Raw genomic sequence first — 26,534 nt, 5'->3', positions numbered from 1 at the left:
AATAAAAGTACAACAAGAGAGACTAAGACAGAAAAGGGAGACCTGTTTGGACCTAGAGATCTTACTTAGGGTGGGTTTCCACCCAACCTTTGGCAAACTTTTCCTAAAAGTCCAGATAGTATTTTACATTTTGCGGACCACATGGTCTCCCGCAACTGAACAACTCTGCCTTGTGGTGCAAAAGCAGCCATAGACAATGCATAACCAAGTAAGCATGTTTCAAAAAAGCCTAATTTACAAAACGAGGCAGTAGCCTGGATATGACCTACAGGCTCTAGTTTCAAGCCCTGCAATAGCCTAGCTGATAACTAGAAAAACTATGGCTGCAGCTTCCCAGGGGTTTTGTAAGAAACAGTTGGAAGAAATGATGAGTGAGAATCACTTGACCTCCAGCAAGAAGTGGTCAATAAGATCACTGTTTTTGAGAGCGATTAGCCCTTTGAAAACTAACTTGGACTAATATTTAAATAAAAGCACACAGTTACTACAGATCTTATTTTATCATATTGCAATGACATATAGTTTTAGTTTCCCCAAGTTTTACCCTTGTTACTTTCACCGATTTATTAAATAAAAAAATTTGTTTCCACTAGAAGTGCTAGCCAGAACAATTAGGCAAGAAAAATACAATTGGCCTTCTATTATCCATGGGTTCTGTATCTGAGGACACAGGGTTGACTTTATTATACCATTTTATATAAGGGACTTGAGCATCCATGGTATCCGTAGTGGTTCTGGAACCAATCTCCCATGGATAACAGGAGCTGACTGTAAAAGGCATCCAAATCAGAAAGGAAGAAATAAAATTCTCTATTTGCAGATGACATGATATCATATATAGAAAAGCCTGAAGACTCCACCAAAAAACTCTAAGAACTAATAAACAAATTCAATAAAAATCAATGTACAAAAATCAATTCTATTTATTTCTATACATCACAAACAATCAAAAAAAAAAAAAAAGAAATTAAAGGAGTTTGAGATGAGTATATATAAAACAGATAAACAACAAGTCATCCTGCATAGCACAGGGAACTATATTCGATATCTTATAACAACTTACAATGAAAAAGAATATATATGTGTGTGCATATCTGAATCACTATGCCATACACCAGAAATCAACACAGCATTGTAAATCAACTACATTTTGATTAAAAAAGAGAAATTAAGAAAAATAACTGCATTTACCATAGTATTAATAAGAATAAAATACTTAAGAAATAATTTTAATGAAGGTGGGGACAAATCTGTACACTGAAAATTATAAGACACTGAAAAAAATGAAGACACAAATAAATGGAAAGTATTCCATTTCATGGATTGGAAGAATTAATATTGTTAAAATGTCCATACTATCCAAAGTGATCTACAGATTCAGTGCAAGTCCTATTCAACTTCCAATGCCATCGTATACAGTACTAGAATAACTACAGAAGACCCCAAATAGCCAAAACAACCTTGAGAAAGAAGAGCAAAGCTGGAGAAGAATCATGCTCCCTGATTCCAAACTATATTACAAAGGTGTAACAATCAATACAGTATGGTACTGGCATTAAAACAGACACATCGATCAATGGAACAGAATAGAGCTCCCAGAAATTAGCCCGTGCGTGTATGGTCAATTAATTTATGACAAAGGAGCCAAGAATATACCCCAAGAAAAGGATAGTCTCTTCCATAAATAGTGTTGGGAAAACTGGACAGCCACATGTGAAAGAGTCAGACTGGACCACTATCTTACACCATATTCAAAAAGCAACTCAAAATGGATTAAAGACTTGAATGTAAGGCCTGAAACCATAAAAATCCAAGAAGGAAATACAAGCATAAGCTTCCTGGCATTGGTCTTAGCAATGAGTTCTGAATTTGACACCAAAAGCAAAGGCAACAAAAGCAAAAACAAAAATATGAGACCACAACAAACTAAAAAGCTTCTGCACAGCAAAGGAAACCATCAACAAAATGAAAAGGCAGTCTGTGAGGTGGGAGAAAATATTTGCAAACCACGTATCTGATATAGGGTTAATATCCAAAATACACAAGAACTCTTGCAATATTACTATTGAGTAATAGAAAAAACCCAAATAACCCAATTAAAAAATGGCAAAGAACCTAAACAGATCTTCTTACAAAGAAGACATACAAATGGCAAACAGGCACACAAAGAGGTGCTCAACATCACTAATCATCATGGCAGTGGAATGATCTCTTACTTCCGGGAAGAAACATGACTATCAGTGGCAGAGAAGGGTAAAATTGGGACTCCAATCAAAAGTGCTATCAAACTGAATGACTGAAACACAGAGATTAGGAAAATCTTGCAAAGACTCAAAAAACAAAGAAAAGACCCAATTTATCTTTAACCTAATTTCCCCTCTAGAAAATTAACAAAACTGGCCAAGAAACTCTGCTTTGTTTTTCTTTCTTATTCTTGTACCCTCAATTTTTGACTGAGTTTCTGCCCTACATTGAAGTCTAGAAGTCTGTCCTTCTGAGGTAAAAAGATTTATGAAAAGGCATAAAAACACCTAGTGCAGACATAAACATATATACCAGAGTGCTGAAAATCTAAGAGTGAACACACTTTCATCATTTTTATGCACTAATTAAAAAGCAGAATTTGAAACCAGTCCCAAAATCATTAACACTTTTAAGCTTTCTGCAAGCAAAAAGCATACAAGATGGAGCACCTCAGTTTTGTTCCTTTGCTTCTCACCTCAGAATAAACGCCTCCAAATATGCCAAGGAGCTGCTTTTCCACACTTACTAATTTCCCTTTCAGGGTTTTAGGTAATTACAGTAAATGAAATACTTAAATGAAATCTCAAACTTCTTCTAATGTAAATCGAAAGATTGACTCTTGCAGACGTTTGTGGTCACTGAGATGTCGAATATGGCCTGTGCCATAGAAACAAGAAGCATCATCAGAAGCTTACTTTCAATAAAACTTCCTTCTTTGGTTCATATTACATGTATTTTCCTCTATGCTCCCTTGAAGATGTAAAATAAACTGACAGACTAAGTTATATCACAAACAGAAAGTAGGGAAAGGGCCACTACATTTAAGCGCGTATGGTTTAAATCTTTTATAACTGATTTTCTTAAATTATACATCACACTTTCTGTGTAATATAATATGCAAGGTGAAATTCTAATGAACAAAGAACAATTCTTCTAGAATATATAAGTATGAGTAAACTGTTACATGTTAAAACTAATCAAGGTAAAATTAAAAGAAAGAAAATAATTAGGCTTGGTCATGTTCAAAATTTGACATCATAGCATAGAGCATAGATTCCCTAAAGCAAAGAACAGCAAAAAACACTGCAAAATAGCAAATAACTGTTTATTTCTAGTTTAAAATAAAACCTAGAGAATAAACGAATATTTCACAATTCTGAAAGTCAGAGAAAAACAAATCTTCAAATATGTGGTCAGGCTAAGCTACACCTCAAGAGTGAGGCCAACTAGAACCAGAAGTCCTGTTACTACCTGCAAGGATGCAAAGAGAAAGGTCAGGATGCCTTGAACTGTCTTTATAAATCCAAGTCCTAGCCAAAGACTTCATCATGAGGTTTTAGCCTGATTGTGGTTTTTTTTTTTTTTTTTCTTTCTCACTGGACTCATGTTGGGCAAAAGGGAGAAAAATCCACATGACAGTCTTAGTGACTGCCTTGATTTTGGAGTATATGCAACCAATGGGGAAATATACTGAAGGACATAAAGAAATTATGAGGTAGCAAAAACTGGTAACTGTGGCAAAGTGTAGGGCCCTAACTTTGGAAAGAAAAGCTTTGTACATCTGATACTTGCAATTATTGTGAGTTGCTATGGAGTTACGTAGAATTGTTACAGCACTGAAGCTATACCATAGTATTTCAGATTAATTTCAAATGGCATACTTTTTATTCATCCTCTGTTTAAGCTAGAAGAATAATTAAGGTAAAAATGAGCAGCCATTGCTTTGATCTGATTTAATCCATAGAAGACAAATTATAAAGTGGATTCCATAACTGAGTTCAGAGTATAGTAGGAGGTTCATTCTTCTAACACCACAGAATCAAAGCATCCTGATGTACAACTAATTTTGTTACACAGCACACGAACATCTCTCAGTGGTACTCAAAATGCCTATTAAACAATATGCGCCTACCCACTCATTTCAGCATTGCTATTATTCTAAAACCTACTACTACTAGTAGATTCAAAGTTAAGAAAAGGCCGTTCTGTATGTGAAGTATTTCTTCTTAGAACTATTTAACTTTTGTACAAAAGGTATACCATGATTAGAAGGGAGGTCCACTCTGCTTAGAATGTAGAAAGTCTCAAAAGAAGGCTGCTCCCACACTAACAAGGAGAAACAGCCAGATAACCTGCAGAAATTTGGGGGACCCATCAGAGTTCAGGTCACAAAACAATCAGGTGAACTGAATTCCAAAGGGTGACAAGCCTCTAAGGAGACAGGACACAGAACTCAGAGGAACAGTGGTCATCATAAAAGGCAGATAAGAAAAAACACCTGAAAAATTATAACAAAATTTAATAAAGGCTGAGTGTGGGCTAATGTGACAGCGTACACTTCCTAGGGAGCACCGGACACAAGAGTCTATACATCCATTCTCCACATCTTTCTCACTTCGCACAAGGAAGCAGCAGCCCGCCACAAGAGAAACTTCAAGTCTGGTGCACCGAGGAGAACTACAGAAACAAGGAAGTATGAGTCCAATTCAACAATTGACGGGAATGACCCAAACTGCATGTTAACTACCTGCCTATAGAGGAGACAGGTGCCATTTCTGAGCATAAATACTATTTACTTCAGCCTCTGCTGTCCTTTAACACACAATGTCAGATACTAAATAAAAAATAAAGAATTCCTTTGATGGCTTAATCAGCAGACTGGATACAGCACAGGAAACATTCAACTTGGAAGTCAGGCAGCAGAAATTTATCCAAAATGAAACACAAAGAAGATAAAAAGAACAGAGCATCCTTAGTACTATATCAAACATGTATAACTAGAACCCCAGAAAGAGGAGAGAGAAGAGGATGGAAGGAATGTCTGGAGAGACAATGAATGGCCAAGAACTTGCAAATTTAATGAAACACAACAAACCACAGACAAAGGAAGCTCAAAGAACTCCAAGCAGGATAAACACACACACAAACACATACTCACCTCTCCCCAGACACATCATAGTCAAACTGCTGAAAATAAAAGCCACAGGGAAAATTTGGAAGACAGTAGGTAAAAAAAAAACATTTCAAAGCATTGAAAAAAAGCATATCACAATAGCAGCATTATTTCACACTTGTGACTTGATAATTACAAATAAGACAACAGGAATAACTAACACTGAACACTTATTACATGTCAGAAACTGTTCTAAATGTCACAAAAACCCTGTGATGTACATTTATTATCTTATTGTACAGATGAAGAAGCTGAGATACAAAGAAGTTAATTAAGCAAATTGCTCAGGATCACAGTTAGAATCTCTGTGGAATCAGGGTTCAAGTCCCAGCAGCGTGACACCAGGGCCCATACTCTTAATCATTATACCATTCATTCTGTTTTGGTCAAGATCTTGATCTCCACGCCATTAAGTTACCATAAACAACAATAACCAACACACCCTGACTACTACCACCAAAATTCTTTCTAAATGAGATAGATACTTCTGGGCAACAGAAAATCTGGACTTTAAATGTACTGTATGAATATATCTGGGTGCTGAATTGCACATACTTGTTCTTACAAGGACACTCCCATTCGAAACCACTTCTCTCCCTTAAAGGACAGTGAACATAATAATATCAAGGAAAAAGTTATCACTAGTTCTAAATCGTCTCGGTTCACAGCAGGCATAGTCTTCAGACAACAATTCTCTCACAGTGAGAGATTATGATTAATTCATTTTAATAAGTTTTTCATTTTAGAATAATTTTGGATTTACAGAAAAATTGCCAAGATACAGAGAGTTCCCATACACCTCTCACACAGTTTCCCCTATTTTTGATATCTTGTATTATCACAGTGTATTTGTCACACCAAAGAATCCAACCTTGTTACATTACTGTTAACTAAACTCCAGATTTTATTCAGATCTCACTAATTTTTCCCTTAATGTCCTTTTTCCGTCCCACAGTCCTATTTAGGGTACATAGAGTTATCACATCTCTTCGGTTTCCTGTAGTCTGTGACAATTTCTCAGTCTTCCCTTGTCTTCTGTGACCTTGATGATTTTGAGGAATACTGGCCAGTCTCCAATTTGAGCTTATCTGATGTTTTCCTCATGGTTAGAGTCGGGTTATCGAAAAGAATACCACAGAGACGAAGTACTATTCTCATCACGTCACACGGGGTATCTGACATCCACAAGATGCTGGTGATACTAACCCAGGGCACCTGGTTAAGGCAGTGTCTGCTGGGCTTCTCCACTGTAAGGCTATTACTTTCCCCTTCATATTCTATTCTTTGAGCGCAAGTAAGTGATCATACCTCAGGAGTAGAGGTTGGAAATTAAGCTCCACCTTCTGAAAGGGAGGGCATCTACATTTATTATTTGAAATTCTTCTATAAGAGATGTTTCTTCTCCCCCATTTGACTAATTTATACTTAAGCTATTGTTTAATATGGGGTGAATATAAAATGGTCAGATAAGCACCTGTTTTTAGCTGAGATTTCACTCTCTTAAGGACAAAGAACCCCTGGCCCACTTTTCAGCCAAATTCTACTAAAAAAAAACCATACACACACACACACTTAAAGTGTCACAGCTGAGTAAACAATTCGGCCCAGCATCCAAATAAAGTTAACTTTAGGAAAGAAGCCAAGATGATCCGGGGTATGCTTTGATTGGAGGAACGTGGACCAGGACTTGGTATCTCATCACTGTGCAACTAGAGTCCGTCTGTCTGTCTCCCTGTCTCCCTCCTTCTCCCTTCAGGGTAGAGGGTGAGTAGGACGGAAAGAAGAAAAGGAAAAGAGTGAAACTGGTGTTCCTCTTTCCTGTCAATAACAGCTGCCTCGTGCTGCCACCTGCTAGATGCCGCCAGAATTTACATCTCTAGAGGCCAAAGCAAGCATGATAACCAGATAAGTTAAAATAAGAATTTCAAATTATTCTTGGTTAGGCTATAACTAATTTCTCATTTCCCAGATAATCTGTCCTTCATCCAATCAGTTAGCCCCCCGAGAAACTGAACCCCCGAGCACGGAGTTCACCTTAAGATAAAATGAATGTGACAATGCCTAGGAAACCCCACACCCAGAAGACCTGCACTCAAGAGCTACAAAAGCTGAGAGTTTCAGACAACAACTAAAACAACAGTGAGAGATAAAAGGTTCAGGGAACTCTTAAAGGAAGAAGAAATCAAAGGGGTGAAGACAGAGGAGAAGAAAACCAGATGAAATGAATATGACGTTCAAAACTAACCATTTCAAAGAAATCATTTGTAAGAAGTATATCAGAATCCATTTCTTTTCAAGCAGGCTCAATTGTAACTCATGTAACTAGGAACACATCTAAGGAAGAGTGATCTGTTTGCACGGAATTAAAAAGGCTCCAAGCTTGTTTAGTGTATTCTAGATCTGCCCAGGAAGAAGGTATTCAACCAAATGGTCTGGTAAACACAAATATTCCATTCCTCTTCCTCACTCAGCCCAGCTCTACTCTTTCTTGGCTCATACCTCCACTGTTCATACAATTCCAATTGGTCCCTTAGAGTCTCAAATATTCTACCAAGACATGTCTTTGTGTCTCCTGGCTTTCCCTCTCCCATTTTCTTAACACAGATTTCACCTAAAAGTAATCATAGTTCTGTAAACCTAAAAAAAAGAAACTATAGAGTTTACAAAATACTTTCTCTTACTCCCTCACTTGATCTTTATAATAATAAAAATTGCATGGTGCATTATCATCTTACAGATGAAGTGAGGGTAATTTACATGACTTGAGTTCTGTCACTCCCAACGACCCTTTACAAATACACCTCAGAAGAAGATCTGAATTCACTGGGTAGTTCAGCATACTAAGTTCCTAAAGGTCCCCAGTGACTGCTTGTTCAACAAATCCAACATATACTTCATGGTCCTCTCATGTGACTTCTCAGGGTAAGTAACTCACCTGAAGTGCTACCTTCCTTCAGCTCCTTTTGACACAACTCTTCATTAACACCATTCCTTTGTCTCTAGCTGTTCCTTCTCATTCTTTCTAAGACCCTATCTTTTCACACCTAATACATGTTAGGATCTGCCTATGGCTTTTGCCCCTCTTCATGCTACATATTCTTCCTGGGCAATCTCGTCCAAACTCAAAGCTTCAAAAGTCAATTATACTCTGACTCCCAGAAGTACTATCTGGTCTGAATTTTATTCTCAACTCCAGACTCTTATCTTAATTAGATTGAGCCTATCTTCAAAGCTAATGTGGTCAAAATGAAAGTTACAACCTTTTTCTCTTTTTAAAACCTGCTTTTCCCCTTGTGTGTCCTATCCCATCTATGTATATGCCCGATCGAGAAATCAGAGTCATCTAGATTCTGTTAGCTCCACAACAAATCATTATACCTATTCTATCTCTGAATAGCTGTCCGTCTGTCTCCCCCTTTCTATCCTCATGACCTCTGATTTAGCTCAGGCTTTAGCATCTCTCCCACCTGGACTACTGCTCTATTACATAGTAAGCTTCTGAACACTAACTCTACCCTTTCCATCTGTCTTTTGTCTCGCTGCCACAAAGATTCTTTTAAAACACCAACCAGATCAATTCAGCAGGGCCTATCTTCAATATCAAAATCAAACACCCCTCAACCCCGCCCCCAGATGATATCTCACAGGGTAAGTTCAATACCTTTGCCAGTGGTTTGGACTAAGCTTACCCTTCCAGCATCATTTCCTTCCACACTGCCTTTGCAACTTCCGTCTCACTACTGCAGCCTGTACTTTCAGTAAATCAAACTCCTGACGTTTCCCAAACGCATTATGACAGCACTGTCCAGTAGAACTTTCAGTGATGACGTAAATGTTCTATATCCGTTCTGCACGGTACCAGTCACACGTGGGCAACTGCGAACTTAAAATATGACGTGGTGACTAAGGAACTGAGTTTTTTATTTTATTCAATTATAACTTAGATTTAAAGTGTCACATGTAGCTAGTGGCTACCATATTAAACGGGGCAGCTCTAGGCTCTCTACATCTCTATATCTTGGCATATATCCCTCTGTCCAGAATGTTCTTTTCTTTATCCCTTACTTACCTGCTGGCATGATAATTTTCTATTCATCTTTCAAGCCCCAACTCTATGATTATTTTATACAAAGTCTTCCTTGTCCTATCAACTCCCACAACCGCTTATGCCCCTTCTCCCCCCAAAAGTACTATTTATCATATTGTGGTCATTCTTTTAAGAAATATTTACTCAGGATCTGTTATGTATTAAACACTGCAAGGCACTGATGCCACAAAAAGAATAAGTAAACACTTTGTAGTAAGAAATGTATTGCTCATTAGGACAAACAACTGCAAAGCTGGTTAAGAGGTGTGATACTGGAAGTATCTGCCGATACTGTCCTCTGAATGATGCGATGCTGCTTTATATCTTGATGCTTTTTCACATGCTTTTCCTTTAGTCTGACATTCTCTCCTTGGCCTCCTCTACCTGATTCGTTCCTCTGTGCTTTAAGATTCAGAACAAGAGTCAATTCCTCTGAGAAGTCTTCCTTAATCCCTAGCCTCTCCTCTGCTCTCGGAAATCTCATTCTGCAAATATCTCTATCATAGCCTTAATAATACCACATTACAAGTATCTTGTTTGTTTCCTCCACACAATGCATCAGACAGTGCCTAGTACATAGCTGGCACTTGAAAACTGTTTGCAAAATATATGTCTACATACTAAATAAGAGAGAGAAGAGAGAGATCAATTAAGATTATTCTTATTTTCACTTCTGCCAATGATATACATACGACTCTGACTTTTCACATGAGCCTTACAGGCACACTTCTATTTACTACTTTGGTAAATGGACATGTTCTGAAAGACCTACGTGCAAGTCAAACTAAACACATCCAAAACTTATTTAACTTCTCCAAAAACTACCTGGGTCTTCTCCTGGGTCCTTGTCTCTCCAAGGTACCAGTATGTACAAGGGGAAAAAAGAGATTAGAAGCATTCTGAAACCAAGTACAATAAATGTTAAATATGTTTCACTTTTACTCCAACACTACAATCACCTATCACTATTTTAATCTTGCACCACCTCTCCTCCTAAATCAAACTAAACAACTTAAGAATTATGAAATGACCACTTTATGATTTTGGTTACACACGGTCACAGTGTGACAGTGGGGGTCACCGACAGATACTAGTAGTAATTCTTCCTTATGTGCTTGGCAACATTCACCAGTAAAGCCATCTGGGCTTGAAATTTTCTTTATGACAAGTTTTATTTCCCCCTTAATTAATAGACTTTATCTTTTAGAGCAATTTTAAGTTAACAGAAAAATTGAGCAGAAAGAACAGAGTTCCTATATAGCACCCCTGGAAAGCTTCCCCTATTATTAACACATTGCATTAGTGTGATACACTTGTTACATTTGATTAATAAATCTTGGTATGAAATTTCTAACTAAAATTAATAGTTTACATGAGGGTTTACTCTTGGTGTTGTACAGTTATATGGGATTTGACAACTGTATAATGTCATGTATCCACTATTGCAATATCATACAGAGTAGTTTCACTGCCCTAAAAATCCCCTGTGCTCCAACTATTCATCCTTCTTTCCCTTCCCCCACCCCGAGTCCCTGGCCGCTACTATAGTTTTGTCTTAGAACTCATATATTTGAAATATACAAAATGTAGCCTTTTCAGATTGACTTCTATCACTGAGCAATATGTATTTAAAGTTCCTCCATGTCTTTTTGTGGCCTGCTAACTCATTTCTTATATCACTGAATAATATTCCATTGAATGGATATACCACAATTTGTTTATTCATTCACCTATTGAAGAACATCTTGTTGCTTTCAAGTTTTGGCAATTATGAATAAAGCTGCTATAAAAATCTGTGTGTAGGTTTTGTGGATGTAAGTTTTCATTTGGAGAAATAGCAAAGAGTATGACTGTTGAATCATATTTTAAGACTATCTTTAGCTTTGTAAGAAACTGACAAATCTTCTTCCAAGGTGGCTGTACCACTTTGCAATCCCACCAGCAGAACAAGAGTTCCTGTTGCTCCACATCCTCATCAGCATTTGCTGTTGTCAGTGTTTTAAATTTTAGCCATTCTAATAGGTGTGCAGTAGTAACTCCTTATTGTTTAAACTTGGAGTTCCCTCATGACATATAACACTGAGCACCTTTTTACATGCTTATTTGCCAACACGTCTCCTTTGGTGAGGTGTCTGTTCCTATCCTTTGCCCATATTTAAAATTGGGTTGTTAGTTTTCTTACTATTGAGTTTTAAGAGTTCTTTGTACATTCTGGATTTAAGTCCTTTATCAGATAATGTGTTTTGCAATGATTTTCTCCCAGTCTATGGCTTGTCTTTTCATTCTCTTGACAATGTCTTTTCACAGAGAAGTTTTTAATTGTAATAGATTCCCACTTATTAATTTTTCTTTCATGGATTGTGCTTTTGGTGTTCTATCTTAAAATTTATCACCAAACCCATGGTTACATAGATTTTCTCCTATCTTTTAGAAGTTCTGTTGTTTTGCATTTTATATTTAAGTCTGCAACCCATTTGCAGCTAATTTTCATGAAAGATGTAGTCTGTATCTAGATTCATTTCTTTGCATGTGGATGGCTAATTGTTTCAGCACCATTTGTTGAAAAAAATCTTTTCCCCAGTGAATTTTCTTTGCTCCTTCATCAAAGATCAGCTCACTATATTAGTGTGGGTCTATTTCTGGGTTGTCTTTTCAGTTTCATCGATCTATTTGTCTATTGCCAACACCACATTCTCTTCACTGCCACACTCTGATAGTAAGTCTTGAAGGTCGGTAGCATCAGCCTTTCAACTTTGTTCTTCTTCGATATTGTGTTTGCTTTTCCAGGTCTTTGTACCTTTTCGTATGAATGTTAGAATCAGTTTGTCAATATCCACAAAATCACCTGCTGGGGTTTTGACTGAGATTACATTGACTCTATAGATCAAGTTGGGAAGAACTGACATCTTCAAAATGTTAAGCCTTCATATCCAAACATAGACTCTCTCTCTACTTATTTAATTCTTCTTTGTTTTTGCTCATCAGAGTTGTACAGTTTTTCTCATACAGATCTTGTACATATTTTGTTAGACTTATACCTAGGAATGTATTTCTGTCTCTCTCTCCCTTGCCCTCCTTGGCTGTGAATGTAAATGATGTTATGTTTTTAATTTCAAATTCAATTGTTCATTGCTGCTGTACAGGAAAGCAACAGGCTTTTGTACATTAATCTTGTATTTTGCAACCTTGCTAATAATTGCTTATTAGGATCCAGGAGTTATTTTAGTTGATCCTTTAGAATTTCCGACAGAGATAATCATGTCATCTGTGAACAAAGACAGCTTTATTTCTTCTTTCTCAATATGTATACCCTTTATTTCCTTTTCTTGTCTTATTTAATTAATAGGATTTTAGAAGGATGTTCTATAAGAGTTTTAAACTATAAATTGGTTTTTAAAAATAGATATAGAACTATTCATTATCTGTTTCTTACAGAGTGAGCTTTGGTAGTCTGTTTAAGAAGTCTCTCACTCATGTAAGCTGTCAAATTTATATGCATAAAGTTGTTCATAAAAATCCCTTATTATTAGAGTTGAAATGATTCCCAATTCATTCTTTAAGGCCAGTATTACCCTGATACAAAACCATATAATGACATTACAAGAAAAGAAAATCATAGACCAGTATCTCTCATCAAGTGAAAATCTTTAACAAAATACTAATAAAATCTAGCAATATATAAAACTATAATACATCAGACAAAGTGGGGTTCAGCCCAAGAATGCAAAGCTGGTTCAACACTTAAAAGTCAACCATTGTAACTCACCATATTAATATGGTAAATAAGCAAAATTATATGATCACATCAACTGATACAAAAAGCTTTTGACAAAATTCAACATTTATTTGTGATAAGAACTATCAGCAAACTAGCAATAGAAGTAAACTTCTTTAACCTAATAAAAGATATCCATGTAAAACCTACAGTTAAAAATCATAATTAATGGTGAGAAACTAAATGCCTTCCCATTAAGATCTAGAACAGGGCAATAATGTCCTTTAGCACCACTTTTATTTGAAATCATATTGGAAGTTCTACTTAGTGCAATAAGATAAGAAAAAGAAATAAAAAGCATAGAGGTTAGATAGGAAGAACTAAAACTGTCTACTTTCAGACAACATGATCACTCAAGTAAAAAAATTTCAAAGAATTCTACAACAAACTTCAAAAAACTAATAAGTAAGTTTAGCAGTCACAGGACAGAAGATCAGCACATTTAAAGTCAACTTTGTTCCTTTATATCAGCAATGAAAAATTAAAATCTGAAATTTTTAAAAAAGTTAACACCAACTAATATTTTTAAATTACTTAGGTAAAGGTTAACAAAATACGTGAAAATCTGTAAGTGGAAAACTAGAAAACACTCACAGAAGAAATAAAAAAGATCTAAATGAATTGAAAGATGTACCATGTTCATGAATTAGAAGATTCAATACTGTTAAGATGCAGATTGTCTCCGTTTGATACATTCATTCAACTCAACCCCAATCAAAACTCCAATAAGCTTTTTGTAGACATCAACAAGCTGATTCTAAACTGATATTGATAAAAAAGGAATCAGAATAGCCAAAAACGATTCTGAAAAGGAAGAGCACAGTTGGAGGACTTGTATTATAGGATTTAAATACTTACTGTAAAGCTACAGTGATCAAGACAGAGTGAATTGGTTTAAGAATAGACACATAAATCAATAGAACAGAAAGAGAGCTTAGAAACAGACTGACACAAATATAGTTGACTAATTTTTTACAAAGGGACAAAGGTAATTCATGAATAAGAAGACAGTCTCCTTAACAAATGGTTCTGGAAAAAGTGAATAAAAAACTCAACCAAGACAGAGATTTCACACCTTACAAAAGCAACTCAAAATTGATTACAGACCTAAGTGTAAAATACAACATGATAAAACTTTTTAAAGAACATATAGAGAGAAAATGGGCATAACCTTGGGTTTGGTGACAAGCTTTTAGATACAACATCAAGAATATGATTGATAAAAGAAAAAAATGATAAAACTGGATTTTGTCAAAATTAAAAACTTTTGCGCTGCTAAAGACACTGTGAAGGGAATGGAAAAACAAGTCAAAGACTGAGAGAAAATATTTGCAAATCAGAAACCTGGTAAGAGTCTTGTATCCAGAAAGTATATAAAATTCTTAAAACTCAACAATAACAAAACAAACAATCCAACTTAAAAGCAGGCAAAAGATACTAACAAACACCTCACCAAAGAACATAGGCAGGTGGCCAGTTAGCATATGAAGAGATGATCAAAATCAAATGTCATTAAGGAAAGGCAAATTAAAAACCACACTGAGCTATCACGGCATACCTATTTGAATGGCTTAGGTCCAAAACACTGAAAATAACAACTGCTGGTGAGAATGCAGAGCAACAGGAACTCCAATTCATTGCTGGTGGGAAAGCAAAATGGTGCAGCCATTTTGAGAGAGAATTTGTTAGTATCTTATAAATCTAAACACAGTTTACCAGTCAACCCAGCAATCATTCTCTTAGGTATTACATAATGGATCCGAGAACTTATGTCCACACAAAAACTTGAATGTGAATGTTTATAACAGCTTTATTCAGAATTGCCAAAAAAACAGAAGCAACTAAGATATCCTTTAATAAATGAGTAGATTAACAAACAGTGGCACATCCATACAATGAAGTACTATCAACTGATAAAAAGTAATGAAGTATCAGGCCCCCAAAAAACACAGATGAGTGCTTATCAGCAATGGTAAGATATTACACAGTAGTTTGCAGATCAGGGAGACAGTGAATGAACTGTGCCTGGAGGCAAAAAGGAAGGTGGTCAGTAAGACAAAGGGTAACCACTGCTCATTGGTAGAAATGACAGTTGAGCAACATTTTTAAAGAACTGAAGGGAAAACACTTCAAAATGAAGGAAAAATAAAGACTTTTTCATACATTCAAAGACAAAGAATTCATACTAACAATAATTGTTAATGGAAGTCTGTCGGACGGAAGGACGTGGTAAGAGACGTATGGACTACATGAAGAACACTTGCAGAGGTAGCTACACGGGTAAATACATATGAGGTTTTTCTTACTATTTAAACTTCTTTAAAGATAACTGATTGTTCAGCAAAGATAATAATAAGGTATTGATATAACATTAAAATTTATCTTGACAACTGCACAAAGATCAGGGAGTGAGAAATGGTATTACAGTATTGTAAGGTAGCCAAAGTGGTACAATCCATTACTGGAAGGAAGGTTGACTGTTACTAGTTAGGTGAATATGAATACCTTACAGCAACCGTTAGATACCAAAAAGAACAAAGTGATCACTAATAAGCCAACAAAGCAGATTTCCAAAAATTTTAAGTCAATCCAAAAGAAGCCAGAAAAAAGGAAAACAAGGAACAAAGATCAAGTGAGACAAATTGCAAAATGATAAACTCAAAACCAACTTATCAAGAATCACAAAATGTAAATGGTCTAAATATCATAATAAAAGGTATAGATGTCATATTGGATTAAAAAGCAAGACTCACCTACATGCTGGCTATGAATCATGTGCTTTAAATATAAAGACACAAATAGGTTAAAAGCTAAAGGATACAAAAATACATACCATGATAACATTAATCAAAAGAAGGCCAATAAATATTAGCCAGTGTAGATTTAAGAGCAAAGAATATTACCAGGAATAAAGAAGATCATTTCATAATGATACAGGGACCAATTCATCAGGAGGAGGCAGCAATCTTAAACTTCTGTGCACCTGAAAACAGGTCTTCAAAATACGTGAAGCAAAATCTGACATTTCAAAGAGAAAGAGATAAATCCACAGCTATACTCAGAGATTTCTATCTCCCTTTCTCAGTAACTGATAAAACAAGTAGATGGAAAGTCAATATGCATAAAGAAGCCTCATGGCACACATCTGATACCTGTAGAATAAACACCTAACAGCAGCAGACTACATGCTAATAGATACACTCCTCTCACGTACACATCCCTTCACTACCCAAAGCCCAAAAATCGGGAAGGGAGAACTTAGAAAAGAGAGTAATTATATTTCTCCACTGCTCAGATCTCTTACACTCAAAATTCCTTACTGCAAGAAATTAGTACAAACATTGCTTTACTGTACAAGGATCTTGTTAAAATGCAGATTCTAAAAAAATAAAATCTGGCATGAGTTCTAAGATTCTACATTTCTAACAAGCTCCCAGGTATTGCTGGTGATGCTGACATTACAAATCCACGGAGTGCGCCTGGAGTCGCAAGGGACTAGATGACAGGAAAGTGAGGAAAGCAAGCCAGAGTCACTTTAGCTTTGCCTGCTTCTGGGAAGTCAATGACAGACAAAAATAACTTTTTTTTCCTCTTTTTTTAGTGATTCTAATGTGGTTACAAAGCATTTAACGTGAATTATTTCAGTTAATCCTCAGAACAACTCTTCAAAGTAAATGCTATTATTATCCTAATATTTCAGAAAAGGAATCTGAAGTTTAAAGAGTTACTTACACCCATCACAGAGCTGTATTTAACTACCTGGCTTAGCAAAGCACAGGTGTTCTGAGCACTAAATAAGCTCCATGGAAATTTTCTTTTCCCAGCATTTCCCTTAAAATCACATCAATTTCAGATTTCTCATTCTTTTGGGTCCTCCTCGCCACCTAGACATAACCGTAAAACTGAGCTGCAAACTTCCGCAAATACACAATTGAACTGGCAAGTATTCTATAAACATATACCATTAAACATCTTCTGGCTGACTTTTCTGTTGAGTTTAAAACAGATGTTTAATAGTTTATCTTAAATAAAATATAATTGAAAATATAAATAAAATATAATAAAAGAAAATTAAAGGCAAGAGATCTGAATTTCATTGTAATGTCAAATTGGACCTGCTTGCTTCCATCTAGCTACTCAAGTGATGATTAAACGAACTAGGAAAATATGAATGTGCCACATACTGATGATTTCAAGAATGAAATATTCCATAATATGCATGTATTATTTTTTAAATCAGGAAAAAATTAATTAAAATGTTTTAATTAAATAAAGTATTAATTATCAAGTATTCCCTAGGCTCCTCCTATGTCCTCAAATACTAGCACTAATCATATAGCTGACAAAAGAGTAATAGATATACATTTGTAAATATCTCAGGCTACAGAATTCTAAGACGAATTACTTCCTAGCTAATGATGGAAAAATAAATAAAATATATGCATTGAAAAATCAAGTACCCTACATTAAAGTTGCTTAAACAGCTGCAACACAGTGGATGCCAAACAGTCCCTGCAGCTTTGCAGAACAGGTGTCACTCAGGCACCTCTCAGTGCTTGACATTTATTTCTAAGTACTCTCACCACCTCTAAAAGGGTGGTGGTAATTGTCTTCCCTCAGTCATAAAAGAGAAAATACATAAACCATACCCCACCAAAAAAAGTTGTTTGCTGAAGAATGCAAGCACAAATAGCTTTACAGAGAGCTGAAAACACTGCCTTGCTTATAATAAGTAAGGCTAGATTTTAAGAACTTTCTAAAATTTTTCACATACAATGTCTACCTGGCAACAGTGAAGGCTACATTTTCCATAGACAGAGGGGCATGACCAGTTTTCAATACCAGAGTTCAGAGGATCCCATCCTTGTGAGAAGTACTAATCTCAGACTATCTTAAGAGACAATACAGAAAACTCATGAAAAAGTTGGGGTAAAATGAATAGCTACCTCTATAGCAGTTTCTTCACAACTCTTATCATATTTCTTCTCTGGAAATTCCCCAAAGAACAGAAGTCCTTGCAAAAATTTCAGTGCTTTCTGACCTGTAAAGCCCAACAACATTTCTATGCAAATAATCCTTTTATGCTGCATCAATTTTATGCTCTATCAGTTCTAAAATATTTTTAGCAAGTAATTTGGGGCAAGAACTCTTAAAGCTGTTTCTTTAGCCTATCTTGCCAGAATGCCAACCTTGCATTTCGAACTTTGCAGAGTCAGCTCTGGTACTGCAGGTCCACTAAGAGTCAACAGTAAAATGTTGCTCTGCCCTGTAAGAACACATGAAAAAAAGGGGACGAAAATGAACAAAAAGTGGTAGTCCCAAGAATCAATCCTCCAAACAATTCTTTAGTTGGTTGCTCTTGTTTAAAAATTTCCAGCCATCTGACCAACAGCATTCACCAAAGCATCCACAATGTCTGAGAAACAAAAGTTGACAGTACACACAGATGTCCAAAAGGCAAGGAGTTTTTCCATAAAACCTGTCCTTCCGTATTAGTTCTGCTCCCTCACTGACATGCTCTTGGCATTCCATCCTGCACCCTTCCCCCACCAGTGACTCATTTTTTTTCACACTGAACATTTTCGAAGAGCACACAAAAAGCTTAGATCCCAAGAGCATTAACATAACAGCTTCCACCGTGAGATATTACAATCCAGGTTAAGAAACTAAAGGAACAAATATATAGGGAATACTTTGAAAACTAACACTGTGGCCTGAGATATTCAAAGGCACTAAAAATCGTGCATCTCAAGATCAGCATTTCAGAAGCATAATTCTAAATATTCATAAGCAACAAGATCTTTACTAAGATTCATCTCCTCATTTAAGACAACAAAACTAACCTTAGTCAGGTAAATAGCTATTCATAATGAAGTATTCTGAAGAGAAAACCAGATTATGACATTTAACCCTGAAAGTTTTATTTCGTAAACCTATTTACATGGAGACAGACTCTGTATCTAAAAGTGCAGATTTTAAAAACTTCCTTTGCCATTTGGGGGATGGAAAAGCATCCCTGATTTGTATATTAAAGCACAAGCATCTGTCCTACTGATGATATTCTAGGGAAGCACATTAGCATAAAATTTAACGATGTCAAATAAGTGGATGTGAAATAGGGACTGCGTAAAGACACTATTTCCAAGGCTGACAGAAACATCACTGTTTAGAAATGCAAATGAAACCATTATGTTCAATAATTATATGAAAATATGAACAGTTCAGCATGTTTTCCAGCCCTGATGGCGGTTAATGGGATGTACGCTTATGTAAATAACTACTATTAAAGCTAATGCTGAAAAAAACTAATAAATTCATACTAAAGCAACTGATTTAGTATGCTTTTAAACCCCAGCAGTGCTCACTTATTAGAAAAGAGTGCATTATTATGTTTAGAACTCATTACTGCTACAAGTCACTGCAACTCCATCAATTACCATGCATTAATGAAAATGGGACACATACAAAAAAAATTATTGCCTCTCAGCAGTTTTCTTTAACGACAAAATCTAGGGGTATTACCATCATGGGGCCTTGTAGGAAACTTACCCACACTATAATCTTTATCACTGAAACAGTACTCCCAATACTATTGCCCTGGGGTATTTTGATCATAGGAAGGGCTAACCTTTATGTAAAAATATCAAAATTTTACAAGATTGATCATGTAACACCTATAAGAAATCTTTAATATTTGAATTGCATTTAAAAAAATTTATTAACATACACATGGCACATGGTCCTTTTCTTTTTAGAGGGAGGCTAAGAAATGAAAACATGCCGTGGTAATCACACCAGTATAGAGGATAGTTTCATTCCAAGATGATGCCAGATAAAACAGATAAATTCCACTCAGTTCTGCATTTATGTCTCAGTGAATTCTGTAGAACTAAGGGGTTGGAAATTTAAGAACAAAATTCAAATTTCCTTTTTGACCAAAAGATGGACTTTCTTGTAATGTATTAACTATTTAGTGCAAGAACTTAAGAAGTTGGAAAATCCCTGTTGTTTAACATTCAAGTTTAGTTAGCACGTAACAGCAAGGAAATGCTGACAGAGAAGAAATGCAAACAGAGAAATGCCTTGCTACCACTCTACTTCTGTGAACTTTCACAATTTATTCTGTTTCTTTAATGTATGCAATTAAGCCACTCCTTCATCCTTTTCTAGCATCTAGGAAAAGAGAAAACATTTCAGCACCTACCAAATGTGAAAAAATTTGCTAAATCTCAGGACACAGTCTTGTTATATATAATGATTATATGTTTATTTTGAAATTACAGTGGTCATGTAAACACTCATGCAAAAAGATATCTACACCCCCATGATCATTTCAGTATTATTTACAATAGCGAGGATATGGAAACAACTTAAGTAACCGTCGACAGATGAATGGATAAAGTGTATGCATGTGCGTGTGTCTGTGTGTATATGCTATGGAATACTACAGAGTCATAACAAAGGATGAAATACTGCTATTTGCAGTAACATGGACAGACCCTGAGGGTATTACATTAAGTGAAATAAGTCAGAAAATAAAAAGACAAATACCATACTCATGTGTGTATGGAACATAAAAAAACCTAATAAACAAAAAATAAAATAAATGAACAAACCGAAACAAACAAAAACAGATATGTAGATACAGAGAAGAGTAGTGGTTACCGGAGAGCAGTTTGGGGGGTGGGGGTTATCAGGGGTGAGGGCAAAATGGGTAAAGAGGATCAACTGTATGATGACGGATGGAAAATAAATTTTTGGTGGTGAGCACATGTGGGGTATACAGGAGCAGAAATACAATGTTTTACACATGAAACTTATATAATGTTATAAATCAATGTTGCCTCAATAAAAAATAAAATAAACTATAAAATAAAATATACCACAACTTAAGAAAGAACTGTAATAGCATTTGCTTTTGTACAAAAAGAGGGTAATTTAAATTCACAGCATGCTTGAAATGATAACATTTTAAATGTGCTAGGGAATATTATAAAGACTGAAGAATAAAAACAAAGAGATTTATCAACTACATCTTCGTATCTATTTGTATGCTGTAAACTTTTTCAGGGCAAGGAAATATTTTTGTAGACCTTAAGTTTTTATAGGGCTTTATAGTTTTAATCACCTTATATGGTACATAGTTCAGATATTATTAACATATTAAATAAATATAATGAAAATAAGACTTGCAGAGATTAATTTATCCAAGGTCATACAGCTAGTTTAAAGGCAAAACTAAGTCAAGATTTCAAGTTTATGATTGTGGTGCTCTTTCCAAAATATTACTGTGTTTTTGTTATATCACACACTGAGGTAAGTTATATTTGTGACACTCAATTTCTAATCAACTAAAAGTTTATATAATGGACTTTTCACATAGTTTTTTTCACTTAATAAAAATTAAAAAGCTGCCTTAGCAGCATAAAGCACTTCTCTGTCATCTCAAATTACTACATAATGCTATACAAAGAATATACTTATAAATGATGTAGTATCTCTAAATGGTTAGACCTACCGTCATACTAAAACCTGCTCTCACTCCCTTGCCACTAGACTGCTAAACTAGTCCTTGTGCTTTTAGCCCGGCACACTGATTGATGCCTTGGGGTTATATGAGACAGAGGTAGCTATCTGGCAACTTTTCCCTGCACTTACCTTATAACAATTCTCTTCCATCACCACATCATAGGCTCTTTTCCCCACTGTCAAACTTTCTCTAGTACAAATTTCTCACTAGAGCAATTATTATTCTTAATCTTCTGTTCCGTTATTTTCATCTTTTTCATATGTTCTCCTTACCCTGTTGCCACTTTTCCTGTTAATGAGCCTTTTTGGTAAAGGTCTTTTAAGGGTACGACCAAAAATGAAGCACACACATTATAACAACTATTTGAAAAACTGGCCAAGTGGAACACCAACTGGAAGATAAACAAGTATTATCTTTAGATATTTGAATTTTCTAGGTCGTATTTATTTAGAAGTTCAATGACTGTGTAAGATTTTTTGATGGGAAGAACTCTTTCCCCATTTTTCACCAGTCTGAGGATTCCAGGAAAATAGCTGAATAGTCTGGGATTTCTGTATTAACAAAAGATAATAAAATTGGGAGAGGGTGACAATCTTTACCATCTTATCTAAAGGGAGATCCATTTCAGATATTCAGTTAATTTCTGATCATTACATGACTATACCATTATTAAATTTACTACTTCTGAAAAATTGTAGAGCTTGGAGATGCCAAATCTTGAGTGTAACTATAAAAAAAAAAAAGGAAATGTTACTGTGTAAGTTTCTAACCAAAGTGATAATGTTGACATCTGAATCATTTAACTATTCATAAGTAAAGGCCATACTAAGGCTAGGAACACAAGACAGATTTGCTACTGGTTAATAATAAGGTCATTCATTATAATCTTCCAATCTAAAGCAATTATAAGCTGTGGTATGGCAAATAGATTTAGCTGGAGAGATTACGTCAGAACAGCCCTTTAAAGAACATCAGTAATGTAAAAGGCTAAATGAAATAATAAACTCGCCTACATAATAATTATTATGGGATTGATTTATCAAAAGTATTTCTTATTGCCAGAACTGTTGAACTTTCCAAAGTAATTTTAAATTATGCTAAACAGATTTAATACTATTTCTCCAGTGCAGAACTATCACTGAAAAAACATTTTTAATTAAACAGAGATATGGAAAATCAATTTTTTTGAATTTCAGTCTGCTTAGCTTATTTACATGTGGATATCAAAAACCAGTGAAAACCTTAGCCACGAGAGCCTTTTTAGAAGCCCCAAGCCATATCTATTTGAATTCCAGTGTCACTCACTGTAAAGCAACACAGAAACTGCTCTCTGGGGTGCTCAGGCTCCACATTTACAGGCTTCAGCAAGTCAAAGAAATCAAAACACTATCAAAACCAAACCTGGAAAGCAAAGGTCTCTGTTTTATCATAAGATGGTACACTGCAGATATTAAAAGGATCTCAAACAATGAGGCAGGAAGATCTCTAAAAGGAAACCTCATGAAAAAAATTCAAAATAATATTTTAAAAATCACTGTTCAAAGTGCATTAATACCCAACCAGGAGAATAAAGATAAGGGAAAATGATCAGAGAATGTCACCTGAAAACACACTATTTGGAAATTTAGAAACCCTACCCTTCTACAGATACACTGAAAGGCCCTTTCAGTTAATACATAGGATGAAAATATCAAAGAACTGAGTACATATTAAATGCTGTCTAAACCTGCTCAGGCTGTCATGACAAAACATCACAGACTGGGTGAATTTATTTTCTCATAGTGTGAGAGGCTGGGAAGTCCAACATCAGGGCCCCACGGGATTTTTGGTTTCTGGTGAGCACTCTCTTCCTGGCTTTCAGATGGCCCCCTTCTTGCTGTGTCCTCACATGCAGGGAGAGGGGAAAGGGAAAGGGGTCTGCCTTCTTCTCCTTACAAGGCCACAGCCCTACTGGATTAGGGTCCCACCCATACGACCTCATTCAAGCTTAATTATCCCCTAGAAACCCTTCTCCAGATAACCACACTGAGGGGTTATGGATTAAACATACAAATTTTGGAGGGACACAATTCAGCTCATAGCAAATACTAAAATAAAAAATACATGCATACGTAAATAAATGAACCTTGCTAAGCCCAGAACGGAGGGCAAAGTGGTTGAAAAGCATAATCTTGTATCTCAATTCTCCAAAGCATGTAAGTTTAACAGATAAATTTATCAAGATTTCTTCAAGACTTGTTGCATTTGCACAGAAGAAAAACTAAAAATCGGAAAAGGTACTATGAGTTGGAAAGCAGATCTTACTCATTTCCTAGAACATTTGTTTCCACATATGAATATACTCAAAATTTTTTCCAGTCTTAACACAATCTAAAAAGCATTTCTTCAAATATAGATATCCCTTTGGCTAGACAATATCTCCTTTTTGTCACAGCCTTCCCTTTCTCATCCCCACTCAAGTCTAAAGGCACTGCAAATTTGCTTATTCTTCTAAAATGCCATTGAAATGCTCCCACAAAATGCCATTGAAATGCTCCCACAATGACTTGTGTAAAGTCACAAAGGTATAAGTACCTGATCTAAGACCAACTAAAAATTTCTTATTCAAAATCCAGTACAGTTGAAAGAATACTAACCACAGCTGCCCAAGGAACCATAAGGTGCATAAGTTAGGGCAGCTGATACAGGTATGAATGCTTGAGGAGTTCTAAGAGACAAATGTCCTAAATGAAAATGTCCTCAAGTGTCAAAGAAAACTAGTAAAAGGAATAATTACAAAGAAATAGGAAAAATACGTAATAAGTAGGAAAAACTTACTGGTTTTTCCAATGCTTATACCCAGTATGTAAGTGCCACACAAGGGAGTAATAAAAATGAAGGTCAAGTATGTTACATGGTGTCAGTAACACAGGGCTTGAATGACAAAATTAAGAACATGCATTTGATACTTTAGGCCATAAGAAGCCAAGGAAAGTTATTAAAAAGCCAAGTAATGTAATAAAAGCAGTCTTTAAGAAAGATTAATCTGGCAGTAGTGATAAAATGAAGTCAGTCAAAGGGCAGTTGGGAGACAACGGAGATGGGGCAAAAGGACACTTGCCACACAGGAAAGCGGTGAAGTCTCAGTGACAACAGGAAAGGACAATGGGTTCAGAATAAGATTTCAGAGGGAAAATGATAAAGACTTGACTGGGTAGAAAAGCCAAAATACAAGAGAATCTCAGGAACATTCTACATACCTGGATTCCTGGATTAGGTTACACTCTATTGAGCATCCCCCGCCAAATTTTTTTAATCAACTTTGGATAAAAAGTACTGTAAAATATATCACAATTTTTTATAAAATTGTGCTTTAACTATAAAGCAGACTAGAAAAGTAAGGCTGATTGATATTTGTATCATTCGCTGCAGAAATAATTTGGTGTAATGTAAAGACATTTGGTGTTGAAAGATTTCGCTCTTAATTTGGCAATGGGCTCTTCCAGTTACCTCTCCAGACCTGTATCTTTATCTGTAAAATCAGGATAAGAGTATCTGCCTCACCTAACTTAATTAGGTTGCTGTGAATATTAAAAAGTACAAGAGAAAGTGCTCTGTAAATAGAAAACCAACACGCAAATGTAAGATGTCTTACTAATAGAAGTATTAGAAGTACTAAAAAAAAAAGGTAACAGGATAAAAATAATTTAGCATTATTTTGATGCCTCAGAATCATCATTATGAATGTTAAATTAAGTACTGCACTGCTTTTGATATATGATGGCCTCGAGATATCTAGGTGGTTAGACGTTCTAGACTGTTGGGCATTTTCAGTTCTTACGTGGTTTTTAATAGTCTTCCTGTCAACTTCAGTACTCTCACTGTAGCTCCTTTCTCCACTTCTAAATTGTCTGCTTCTAATCTGCAGCGGACTTACAAACTAGATACCAGATAATGAGTTTATCATTATACGCATGACAGCCTCAGGAACTCTCATATGAGAAGGTGCACATATGGGGACCAGAGCAGGTGAGGAGTACTTCTCTTTATTCTTATTCTTGGATGAGTTCCAGAAAAGTAAAGTGTAAATGTAACTCACTACCACAGAGTAACTTAACCTCTAAAGGCTTACTGAAATGAAATTAAGTATATGGATAAAATTTTTATATATTCTTTTACTTTCTGCAAATATTTATCATCAATTTCTCCCTTCAGTTAGCATTAACATCTAAGTACTTTTTTTTTCTTTCTTTCTTTTTTTTTTTCTAAGTACTTTTTAAGAGAACAAAATAACCTTTAAGAACAGTTTAGGCAACAACAATACTAGTAATAACCAGTTCTCATCTTAAGCCTGGTTATTTTTTTGTAATACAAATGTCAAGAGTTATTTAATCTATTATGATTTAAACTGACATTCCAGGATAATGTAAAGAAATAATGGTCCAAAACCTGCTAAAGTTATACAGCATCACAGAGCAAATAAAATGGCCCCCTAAAGTACAACTTCTATTGTATTAGAGATCGCTATTAGATTAGTAAAACAATAGTGTCTAGGGCTTGTTAAATGGAATAAACTGACTTTATCCAAGTACACAGAAGTTACACTATCACCGTAAAATTCAACTTGTAAACATAAAAAAAAACCCAAATTCAATATTTATTCAAAACAAAAAGGCCAAGATTCATCAAAGCTGATAAGGTGTTGCTATATTCATATACCACACTGCAAGACACCAAAACACCCTCTCCTCTGGTCTTCACTAAGTTTAGATTTTTAATTCTCCCCAAAACTATTTCCAAGACTAGAGAATCTCCTGCCTTTTTTTTATGAAGGGTCAGAAAGATTAATTAGAAAGGGGATACTTACCCTTTCTTTTGAAATTTATTTCCTTTCTCATGAAACATATTTCTACTGCCCTTCCCTGCCCTGCCTACCCACCCAACACCATCCCACCCAGATCTAAGA

The 26,534-nt window shown here is 35.5% G+C and overlaps 1 protein-coding gene across 2 annotated transcripts in view; it reads right to left on the bottom strand.

Annotated features, from left to right (window-relative positions):
- The window catches only part of KIAA1328 (KIAA1328 ortholog), a 161,884-nt gene that overhangs the window by 107,483 nt on the left and 27,867 nt on the right, over positions 1–26,534 (bottom strand). The gene's annotated exons all lie outside the window — the stretch shown is intronic.

The sequence above is a fragment of the Camelus bactrianus genome, chromosome 24 (assembly GCF_048773025.1).
Source record: "Camelus bactrianus isolate YW-2024 breed Bactrian camel chromosome 24, ASM4877302v1, whole genome shotgun sequence".
Taxonomy (NCBI): Eukaryota; Metazoa; Chordata; class Mammalia; order Artiodactyla; family Camelidae; genus Camelus; species Camelus bactrianus.
Note: the sequence above shows the minus strand (reverse complement) of the source record. Positions and strands in the feature narration are given on the sequence as shown.